Raw genomic sequence first — 13,054 nt, forward strand, 5'->3', positions numbered from 1 at the left:
AAAAAACCTATAAAACATATATTAAAACCCACTAATAATCACCTCATTTTTTCCCTAAAACTTCAAAATAAATCAACTTTATGAACATATATATCATTTAAAGCAATAATGGTAGAAGAAAATAAGAAAAAATACACAAAAATTGTGAAAATGGATCATACCGTGGTTGGGGAAGATGTTTCATGCGAAAGTGAAAATGGAGGAAAATGGGAAAATGGTCTATGAGGGGTCGGGGACGATGAGTTAGTATAAATGACTTCAAAAACCATTGAGAAAAACCACGCCCCCTGACATCTTACAAGTTTCCACTGCATTTAAAAAAAAAACTGCAATAATAAAGTGTCTTTTTAGGTAGGTATTAAATGTAATATTTAAGAATCATTCAAACCATTTCTCTGTGCTTTTTATTTGAGGTTGAAAAAAAACACAAATTTTCCATTGGTCTTCCCCATTTTCTTTTTCTTTTCTCCTCCCTCATCTTCTTTTTGCAGCTTCCATGGTAGCTTAGGTGATGGGATATGGGGTTGGGGTGGCAACGTCATGAAGAGCTTTGTGCAAAGAGGTGGTTGGGAATGGGATTTGGGGTCGAAACGATGGCATCTGGGTTGACATGGCTGGGCGGTGAGAGGGTTTAAGGTCGACGTGGGCGACGGCATTTGGGCTCAGGCCGACGTAATGAGCGACGATATCTGAGTTTGCAGAGGCTCGATCTTACATTTTTTTTTCTTCACGTTCCTCGGCTTGTTTTGATATTGTTTTCATTTTTTTTTTCATACATCAGTGTTTATTTTGATACTGTTTTGTTGATGTATTTATATTTTGGATTTATTTTATTGAAATTTATTGATGAATGATGAGAAAAGAAATATATATATGAATTTTTTCTTTCAAATTTTTTTAAGATGATACGAGGATGAAGGGGATGTTCATGGAGTTTTTTGTTCAATTTTTTTCTTTCAAAATTGCTGGAATATAAGTGTTATCTTGTTTGTTGAAGATCAATGCATCAAAGTTAAGCACAAATTTGGGCATGAGTGCAAGGGTCCAAACTTTGAATTTGGATCTTGTTTTTCGATAGTACTAAAGTTCTTGAAAAATTTCTGAGTTTTTAAAAGAATTATGAGTTTATATTGATTGTTGTTATTGATTTTTTTTTTCATTTCTAATTTAATTTTATATATAATTTTTTATTAATTAAAATATATTTTAATTTAAAATTAATTAAAATAATTTTTCATTAATGACGTGGATCGCAATTTATGACCAGGACGGTCCCCACTGGCAAATAACGACAAAATCTAATAGAGATTAACTGTGGATTTCCTACCGAGGTTTAGAAGGTATTGCTACAAAAAATAAAGATTGAGAGTTTAAATATAAGAAAATATAAAAATAAAAATATTGTCCCGCCAATTAATAAAAAAATAATTTAATTCATGCACAAGTTTTAATACATTTATGAAGTTTTTTTTTTATATAAAATACATTTATGAGGTTTTGCTTTTGCATAGTATAATGTATTAATTAATTTTTTTTATCATATATACCCAAATAATGATTTTTATTTAATACCCAATAATTTTTTAGATATTTCACTAATTAGCTAGCTAGTAGCTAGTAGTTGCCTTCATTTTTTTTTTCTTTAAAACGGCATACATATTTCAAACTTTTAATAAATACTTCAATAGAAATTCATATTATCATACTAAAAGTATGTAAGTACAAAAAAAAATATGTGAGATATAATTTTTATGTACTTTTTGGCACTTTCTGGCTCAATTAATTAAATTGAACACTCTACACTAGATTATTTAGTTTTGCAAATATTTTTTAACCCTAAAAAAAGGAAAAAAAAAGAGAGAAAGGCTTAATTATAATGAGTTCGAAAAGTTAACAATATCCTAATTAAATACATTTAAAACGACATCTATTCGTGTGTGTGTGTGCAAGTACATTTTAATTACTTAAATAAATACTTCCACTAAGTAAGAATAATTAATGAATAGGCATCATTTCGTGTAAAAGATGCGAACCTCACTACGTTCATTTGCAATATCAGCATGACGTCATCATATCTTATCTTGTGAATGACATTACTAATAATTAATGTATAAAAAAAGTCATTAACTAAAAAGGTTTGAATAATAATAATAATAGGGTGTTACTAATGTAGGGCCGGTGGGACTCTTTTGTGTTCCCGACTAGTGAACAGTTTTTTGTGCGAATTTTTTTTATGACTGTGTGTATTGTAGTTATTTAAAGTATCTTACAAATTTTTCAGAAAATTCAAAATAATTTACAATATCGAGTTCAAATATGTTATTTTCTTCAAGCATAAAAAAATTAGTGAAGCATACAACAACCTGTTTGAATCTAATTTTCGGAACTGTAAATTATTTGAAATTTTTTAAAAATTTACAAGATGCTCTAAATAACTCCAATATACACGGTCATAAAAAAAATTGTAGAGCCCCACCAGTAAAGCTCTTTTTCAAGCCCCTATTATAGAAATTCTCAATAATAATAATAGGAAGAAGAAATTCTCATTTATTTATCCCTCCTAAAAATATAAATAGGAAGAGACATAAAATTTAGAGCACGGCTAAGGTGGTATACATTTTTATGCACTATTGTGATAAATTATACATTTTTACATACGTAGATAAATTATGATTTTAATTGGTTTACAAGACGGTATTCATTTAGTTACAATGAACCATCTTGCACATTTTTTTAAAATTCTAAATAATTTAGAATGATAAAAACGAAGCTCAAGACTTCTAATACTATTACGCACGCAACATACCATGTGAGCCTTATTTTCAATACTCTAAATTATTCATAATTTTTTGAACCATATATAGAAGTTTTGTGGTAGCTATAATAAGCATCGTCGTGTAAAATCAATTGAGTTATAACTTATCGAAACGTGTAAATTAGAGCGTGCAATACAATGATAATTGGCCAACCTTACAGTTTATACTTAAAACATATTTCTATATGAAAAATGTGAAACGTCTTTTTTGATTACTTATATACATAGTGAGACTTGTTTGAAAATAATATGAAATATTTTATCTTTTCTACAAAAAAAAAAAAATCTTATGAAAGAGTGTAAAATTTATGTATTGTAGTATTGAAATACCCAAAGAGATATACAATAAATAGCGGGATATAAAAGTCTAAAAAATGATGACAATAAATTATAAAATTAAAAAAAAAAAATCATTATGTACATTTTTCACACTCACTTGTCTATTTTAAATTAATTATGCAACTACTTTTTATCACCTTAATAGGAATCGAGTTTATTACAATTCTCTTGTATTTTCATATACTTAAACAACTCCCAACAATTATCAAATTATCATAACTAGGGAAAACGATTTGGGTTAGTTTAATCATTATTATCTAATTATTTTTGTATATTTATAGTGCATTAATGTTATAAATCAACCTTTATTAATTAATAATTAAGAAGAATTGAATTAGTCTAACAAAGATGGATGGGACATATCAACTATGTAAATAATAATTATAATTTATACATTAAGGTTTTACTTGAGTACAAAGAAAAGAAGCATATATAATAGATGATGGTGATGATCTAGCCAATTAATTATGGATATAAAATCTAATTTATAGCCTCGAACTACCAAAGTCCTAAAGCAATAATTATGATATTAAGACTAAGGAGTAGAGAGTCACTTTGAATGGGGTTTTCAACATTAATAACATTTATTGGTCAACATCATAATTAAGATAGAGTTCAACTAAAATAAACCTGTAAACATTTATGAGACGCGTGGAATTTATGATACAAAAATAATAAAATAAAATAAAACAAAAATAAAAATTGGCTACATTTAATGCAGAAGTTGAAAGGTCCAATGCAAATGTTAAATGGCATTAAATGTCTCACGGGACCATTAGGTTTCCCACATAGTTTTGGATTGTTGAATATGACAAATTCTTATTAATAATTAATATTAGTATTATACATGAAAAAACATGCATGCATATATTATAAATATGTACATATTATATGATATGAATATAAATGTGTATATATATATATATGTATAGTTGCATGAGAGTGACATGTTATTAAGTCAATTGCTCTATGGTCACCACTTACTAGCCGCCATGTATAATAATAATATTGTACTATAGTATTATTGTTGATTTAGTTCACATAAGTACAAATTATTCAAATTTATTTATATCAAGGTCATGGTGTCCATGTAATAATATTTATTTTGGTAATTTATAATTCATGGTCCCACAAAAAATAGATATTTTGTTAGGATTTATTTTTAGAAGTAGTGTGATGTTTGCACATTAGTCTTTTTCTCAAAGTGTATTAATTTTATAAATAAGTTTATGTGACAATATTTGATATTTATTCCACATTTACCCATTAAATTATTTGACATTTATTGCATGATGTCGACTCGATTAATTATTTTATTATTTTTTTAATAATATTATTTTATACCCTATGTTTTACTAAATACTCATTTAGACTCTATTCTATTTTTTAGACTCATATTTTGTAAATTGGACCCATTGAACTTCATTTTTTTATCAAAATATTATTTAATAGAATAATTAACATGTTTTCCCCTCGAACTTGCGATACTATTAGATGTTGCCTCCTAAAATATACGGCCTGTTAAAATCTTTCCCTGAATTATATCATTTACAGAAATCTAGTTCTTCTGGTAGACCATCTTCAATGCAAGCTGTAAATTATGTGTCAAATTTAGCACAAAAAATGAGTTAATGTTATATTTGGCCCAACTTTTACAATTGTGCTCCAATGTACAAGATGCAAATTAATACAAAAGTCAATAATTCATTTAATATTTATTAAGAATATACAAAAATTAATTTTTATATTTTAGCAATCCAAATTGTGTACTCCAAGAAATTTGTCATTGTTGACGACATTTTTCGTGAACTAAAAACAAGAGCAATCAAGCAAATGTATAATTTAGCAAGAACAGAAGAATATAGATTTTTACGTGGTTTAGCAGTTAGAATCTTCCTATGTCCACGAATCACTTTTATTAAGGACTGTATTAAAGCTTTGAGAGCAATTTCACAGAACGTTTCTCAGTACAAAATAATGTGTGAGTACAAATGACTAAATCCATACTATTTATATACCTGGTTACAAGAATCCTCCTTTAATATTAGTCTACATTTCGAGGTTGTTTATTCATTCCCGAAATTTGAGTGTAATAGTCATTAAAATAAATTTTAAAAATGATGTATGATTGATCATTAATTGTCATATACTAAATTATAATAATTAGTGGTAATATGTTAAATAAAAAAGTAGCATTTATTGATGTGTCGAATTGGCTCATGTTATATTTTGTGCCAAATTTAGCATAACTTTTAGCATGTGCCAAATTTGGTACAATTTTTAGAATACCATTGAAGTCATATTTTTTGTAAGGCGTGTTAAATATAACATTGCACTAGCTTTTTGGCACTCCATTGGAGATACTCTTAGGTTCCGTTCCATTTTGTCGTTAATAACCTATTTATTTTTGTTATAAATTAAAAAAAAAATTATTCATTCATGCTGGATTTTGAGTTGTACGACTTTAACCGTTTCATTTTCTTATAATTTTTTTTGTAAAAGAAAGAAGATAGGTATAATTTGATTGATATTTGAATGTGTATTTAGTTTTTTTTTTGACAAAGAATGTATATTTAGTTCGGGGGGCAAAAATGTTAATTATTCTATTTAATATTACTCTGTAAAGAGCGATGTCCGTTGGTGATTCACGTATTTGCCTCTTATATTATTTATAAAAATACAATGTTAGATTAAAATAATGTGACAAAATGAGTTTGTCACACTTTGTAACATAAAATTGAGAGTTACAAATAAGTGAGACAAATATGTGTGTCCAAATTTGTAACATACTTTTGAAAGTTACATATCCTACAAAATCAGTATCAATTTGTAACTTTCAAAAGATCACCTAATAACGTGTAAATGAGATTTACACATTTCTAAATTGAATTTCAAAAGATATTATGTTGAATAGCTGTTGGAGATATGATTTTTGAATTCCATTAGGTGTATGGAAGTTACTAAATGAAAAGGGAAAGGGTTGGGATGTTTTTGTGGCAAAGTGCCAAATTGGGAGGTTCTAAATGCTCCTGACCGCGACCTAAAATGGCTCAAGGCGCGCCTAGGGTACTAACAATCAAATCTCATTTTTGCATTTTTAACAATTTGAACGCTTGGAACACTTCAAGTAACTCTCAAATTTTCCCTTTAATTCCATAAATACACAATTTAACATTGGTAATAGCCAAAGGGGTTGGTGGAATTTGAAATTCAAAAGGTGTCTCAAACTCTATAAATAGAAGTCTAGTGCTCACTTATTGTAAGACACACTATTTCTATCCACTAGAGCACTTAGCTAGATATTCACCAAAAGACTTGATAATTTCATAGAGATTTCCATTTGAGAGTTCCCTTCGAAATCTCCAATGAGAGATGCAAATATTGTGTTATATTTGATACAAACAATCAATATTTGATATATTTAGCACAATTTTTAGCATTATGATCCAATACACTATTGTAAAAACTGATGTAAAAATCAATATTTCATTAATGCTCATTTGATATTTATTGAAAATATACAAAAAAAATAATAATTTTTCTTTATATTTTATTGTTGATAGTTAAAGATAATAATAAAATAATAAGTTAAAAGTCTAGCATTTAATGTTGATAGATAAATATAATACTAAAATAAGAAAAATGGCAAATAAGTAAATAAAAAAATATATAACATGTTTGGTGATGCAAAATATGCATCATGTTATATTGTAGTGTGACAAATTTGGCACAACTTTTAGCATGATCCAAATTTAGCACAATTTTTGCCACACTATTTGGAGCAACTATTTTGTAAAGTGAGCTATATTTTAACAATGTATTATCAATTTGACACTCTATTGGAGATGCTCTTAGTGCATAGAGAATGGGTGAAATAAATTTTTGGACAAAGGTCTTGAATCTTGTTCAAGTTGATGATCCACACTACTCTACACATAAGGTTGTATGAGTGTAAGAGTATTCTTGTTTTATGCTCTGTTCTTTTTTTTTTTTTCCTTTTGTTCTTATTTCTTTCTTCTAGTCTATATATTGTTAGAGATATGTATATTATACTCAATGGAAATGGTAGAACCAAATATACAACTCTATGCAAAAGGTTACAATAAACAAGATGATAGATAAATAAGTTAACAACTCAATAACCAAAATACAAGTAAATCTAGAAATAAGAGAAAGAAGAGAATTATAAGAACTACAACTCTTAACAAAAGATACAAATAAAGTAATAATGTTGAAACAAAAGAAATAGATGATTACAACTCTAAACAAGAAATATATACATGTAAATAGAAAAAGAATAATAAGATGAAAAGCAATTGTGGATATAAGAAATAACAAGAACAATAAACAAAACTCTCTCACTCACACAACCAAAGTGAAGAACATTGTGGATCATCAACTTGAACAAGGTTTACAACATTTGTCAAAAAGCTCATTTCACATATCTCAAGCACCAAAAGATTCTCTCAATATTGAAAATAGATCTCTGGAGTAATAAAATATTTTGGTGTATTTCTAACCAAGTGCTCTAGTGGATAAAATTAGAGTTGTCCTACAAGTGGGCTCTTATTTATAGAGTTTGAGATACCCTTTGAATTTCAAATTCCACCAACCCTCATGGTTGTTACCAATGTTTAAATGGATGTTTATGGAGTTGAAATGAAGATTTGGAAGTTACTTGGGATATTAGAATCATTCAAATTGGAAAAAACTGAAAAGAGAAATTGATTGTCAGCACCCCTGGTCGTGGCTAGAAGTATCAGTGGCCGCGACCACTGGCCTCTATCCCCCAGGCCGCGACCAGGGATTATTAGTGGCTGCGACCACAGCTCCAATTTCAGCAACAAAATTTTAGTTTTTCCAAAACGTCCCAAACCCTTTCCCACATGATTTTGTAACCTCCATACACCTAATGGGAGTTAAAAACATGTCTCCAACAACCATATTTCATAATGGCTTTTGTGAAATCAAAACTAAAATGTGTAATACACAATCTACAAATTATTGGGTAATTATGAGAGTTACAAATTTGTAACTGATTTTGTAATTCCAAAATATGTCACATTTGGGCATACATATGTGTCCAGTTTCGTGACTCTCAATAATATGTTACACGGGGTGACAAATCACATTTATATGGCAAACCACATTATTTAATCTAACATTATATTATTTAAAATAATATAACATATATTTATTTGTATTATTTTGTTTTGAATTGTATCTTTTCTTTCTACATATCATCCATTTCTTATTTACTTGTATTTTTTACAATTAAGTTATATATATATATATATTTATTTAATCAATCATCTCATTCATTGTAATATTTTATCTACCGTTATAATATTGGTTTCCATTATTTTTATTGAAATATAATATTCTCTAATATTTTCCTAAGTCAATGACCCAGTAAATAAATCTCAAGTACAAAATATTTTTAACAAAATTGAGTTTTAGAAAACTATTTCTAACCGATTTATAAAAAAACACAAAAGTCCAAAAAAAAATTAATCTTTTATTATAGAGATCCAAATCTGTGTTTAACAAAATCATATATCCTTTTTAAAATTAAATAGCACCTTTTGTAGTTGAAAAAGAAACTCTTTTTTTTTCATATTGATATCATTATAAGATATATATCCACCAATTAATCTTGAAAATTGTTGTGTATATATACTTAATATTTATAGTACACAGACATATATGGATCAACTCAATCTATATAATATTTTTTAGAGAAAAAAAATGAAAATATTCTTATTTTCAATAAATTTGAACATTTATGATGACTTCTGTACACACTTTATTTAGATTTCAGTCATTGTTATGCACCTATACCTGGATATACTTTCACTAGTTGGTTGTGGAAAATAAAGATTAATTGCACATTCATGATTAGTACTTTTAATTAGTATAAATATTTTATTATTTTTTAAATAAATATATAATTTATTATAAATTGTAATTGTACACGCAACTTTTAATTTTATATACAACTTTTAAAAACAATTAGTCTATATACAGATGATTCTATGTGTGCTATGATTTTTTTTTTATTATCAATACATTCTTTTTTCTATTTTTTTTTTTTACATAGATAAATTGTAACCCCAATTTTTTTTTTTTGTATGATTATAGAGACTGTAGTTATAGAGGCCTTTCATAAATTTTCAAGAAATTATGGATAATTTAAAATGTCAAAAATAGAGTTTCAAACAACTTATTTCATATGTGTATTAATGTATGCAACAAACTATTTAAATTAGAAATTTGACATCTTAAATTATGCATAATTTTCTGAAAATTTGTAAGAGGTCACTGAAAAAGAATTCAAATACAGTAGTCTTCCCTATTATTTTAGACAATAACCTTATTTAATTCTGTCTTAACAATTTTGTATAGATGAACAAAATTTAAATTAAAAATATATATAGATGAAAATAATAATAATAATAATTTTACGGGTAATAATTAAATATATATATGTATATATATAATATAGAAGAAAAGCCGCTATAAATATTGTAATATATATCGGTGAAAACTATGAAAAAAAAAAACGAGTGGACCAAAAAGTTTCTTAACTACTTGATGTGAACTAATATCTAAATCGACAGTTTTTGTTCACAATTTCATCAATATATATATAGATGAAAATAACATTGGCATTAATTGAAGAAAAAAAAATATGGACAAGAACACTTAAAATCCTAACTGGGAAAAAAATAACATGGTTTAATTATACTATATAAAGTCTTACATTAATGGCCATAACATATGTTATTTTCAGATAAATAGTTTGTTTGAATTAATTGTTTTATGGGTTTATACGTTATTGGATCATATATTTTGTTCTATTATTTGTTTGGACTCTATATTTTAATAAATTATTTTTTGGACCATGTGCTTTATAAAATAGTTCAAATAAATCTCTAAATACGATTTTGATTAAAAAAAATTGAATATGACAACACAATTATTAAGTAGAATAACTGTGAATTTATTATTCTGAATTATTAGTTTAGTAAATTATTTGTGATTTCAGTTTCAAAATTTTTGACCAAAATCGAGTTTAAGAGTCTATTTAAACTATTTTATAAAACACAAAATCTAAAAAATAATTTGTCACATAGAGTCTAAATAGACAATGAGACAAAACTCAATATGCAAAAATGTATAAATTGTTTTAGTTGTATATTGATATCTCTTAATAAATATTGGCTTGAGTATAACCATAGAATGTTGTTAGGCTGTGTTTGACCAAAATTAAATAAAATTGTGAAAATAGTAAAATATATAACTCATTACATTTGAGTGTATATATATGATTATTAATTATTTTTATTATTTATTATATATATGCCACTTCAACTACCAGTACTGTTGCTTATTAATCTTATAAGATTCAAATGAATTATAAAGAATGTTGTACTACGAATACCATTTTAATTTCTGAGGTACCATATGTCATTCATGCATGCATTTATTATTTTAAATATTATATATTTTTGCTATAATTAAATAAAACTTTAATCTTTATTTATCACATTCAATAAATTTATAAAACCATGTTAGCTAGATAGGGCAATATAAGTTTATATAATTTTGGGTCCTTATTATTATTATTATTATTATTATTATTATCAGGTGTTCCAAACCCATAATTTAAGATTTCATTACATCGAGAGAAAAAAATCAATAATATTATAAATATATAATAATAGAAAAAACATAAGATACAAATTCAATAAAACCCATTAGTAAAAATTTATATAATAAATAGTAAAATATAAGAAAAATACATATATTTATAGTGGGGACCTTATACTGACTCTGTCCTTCATATTCATTTATCATTGATTATGATAAATTAATGTTGCGCCACACAAAAACATGGACTGAGTGAGTATAAAAAATAAAGCTTTTAATATATTAATTTTCAGAATACAACAGCCAAATGTCAATTTTTCACATACAATATTTTAGAAACATACATTTTGAAATATTTACTAAATAAAAAAATATAACTTTTAAATTTGAGTGTTTGAAAAAATAACTTTCCTTTTATAACCACTTTGCACAATAATATTATTTTAATAATTTTTTTGTAAAATAATATTTTATACATCTCTCGACATTAGGGATGGAAATGGGGAGGGTAATTGGCGTCTCGCTGCCCCCATCCCTGTTAACCATTTTAATCAACATTCTCGCCCCATCTCGCATATTTCTCGTCGGTGGTGGAGCGGGGAATTCCCGTTGAGATAAGAAATCCCCGTGGATATCCATTTATTTAAAACTAAAATAAATAATGGTAGATTATCTAAAATTAATATATATTACACTATATTAAATTATTAATCACTCAGAGTATTAAATATATCCAAAATAAGATAAAAAAATATTTAAAAATTACTAATATGCTACAAAATCACTTAAAGAAACATGTAAAATAAATAAAAAAATTAAACATAGCACCATCGAGGCGAGAAGTGCTATCCTTGTCCCCGCCCATTCGAGGTTTGAAAATGGCCCATGTCGCCCCGTTCCCTGTTTAGGCAGGAATTCCCAACCCCATTAAAAGCGGATCCTAGCGGAATCCCCCATCACCGTAGGGAAAATTTATATCCCTATTCGACACAATATAAAAAATTCTTAACATTCTGTCCAACACTACCAAAAATAAGGTGCTGACAAAAGCGAAATAATAAAAGAACCTATTAATTCTCACTCATACATTAATACTGATCATAGAACATTTCTACCCAATTTATATTTTATTTTCATTTGGTTTAAATTTAAAATTTTAAGCTACGAGAACATTAAAAAAGAAAAGAAAAATAAATGGTAGTAGTGTGAGTCTCAATCTCAAGAAATCTATATCAAATTTTACATAAGGTATGTCTCTGGCCTTGTTGGTACGAATGACACATTTGTTGAACGTACTTATATATAAATCAGAATCCATGAAAAATTGAGATTGTAGATCTATAATAATCCACAACCAAGTAAAAACTCAGAGAAGATATTATGATGAATATATATATATATATATATATATATATCTAGGAATTTTTGGTTAATTGGTTATGTCCCTATCGAGAACCCAAGAGTGTTGATTGGCTCATCTCACATTAATGACACTTTGGAATTTTTGATTCGATGATTCCTAAGCTATATATATATATATATATGAATGTATATATATGTATATATATATATATATGTTTCACAACTCAGATAACAGTCACCATGATTGGAAACTTGTCTAAACCCAAACCAATAAATGACCATATGGGTTGGGACCAGTACATTATTTCTGACATATCTCATCCTTACACTACTTTTGCACGTGTGGAGCTGCAGATAATATATATTTTTGCACGTGTGAGAAAGAGTAAGTAAAAAGATACTATGCCAAACCCAAATGCTTGGAGTTGGAGTTGGAGTTGGAGTTACATATTAAATAATATTTGTTATGAGTAATAATGATATATAGAGTAAGAAACTAAATAAATTCATTATAACAATTAATGTTAGTGAAGCTTTTAAAAGCAAAACATTGAGTATGTTTTGGACAAAGAGTTCATTATCTAAATTTGCATTCAAAATCTATTCTCTTTTTTTTTTTTACTTTTTTTTTCATATATATATAAATATATATATATATATATTCTTTTGAACTCTGAGTTTTTATATGTTTATTTATTTATATTCTACTCTTTTTATATGCATTCAAAATCTATTCTCTTTTTTTTTTACTTTTTTTTTCATATATATATTCTTTTGAACTCTGAGTTTTTATATGTTTATTTATTTATATTCTACTCTACTTGTAGAGCTCTTTAATTAGTGCAGTAGAGGTTTGAAATGTTAATTTAGTTTGTCGACACCCAC

Source organism: Humulus lupulus, chromosome 4 (assembly GCF_963169125.1).
Source record: "Humulus lupulus chromosome 4, drHumLupu1.1, whole genome shotgun sequence".
In the NCBI taxonomy this organism is placed as follows: domain Eukaryota; kingdom Viridiplantae; phylum Streptophyta; class Magnoliopsida; order Rosales; family Cannabaceae; genus Humulus; species Humulus lupulus.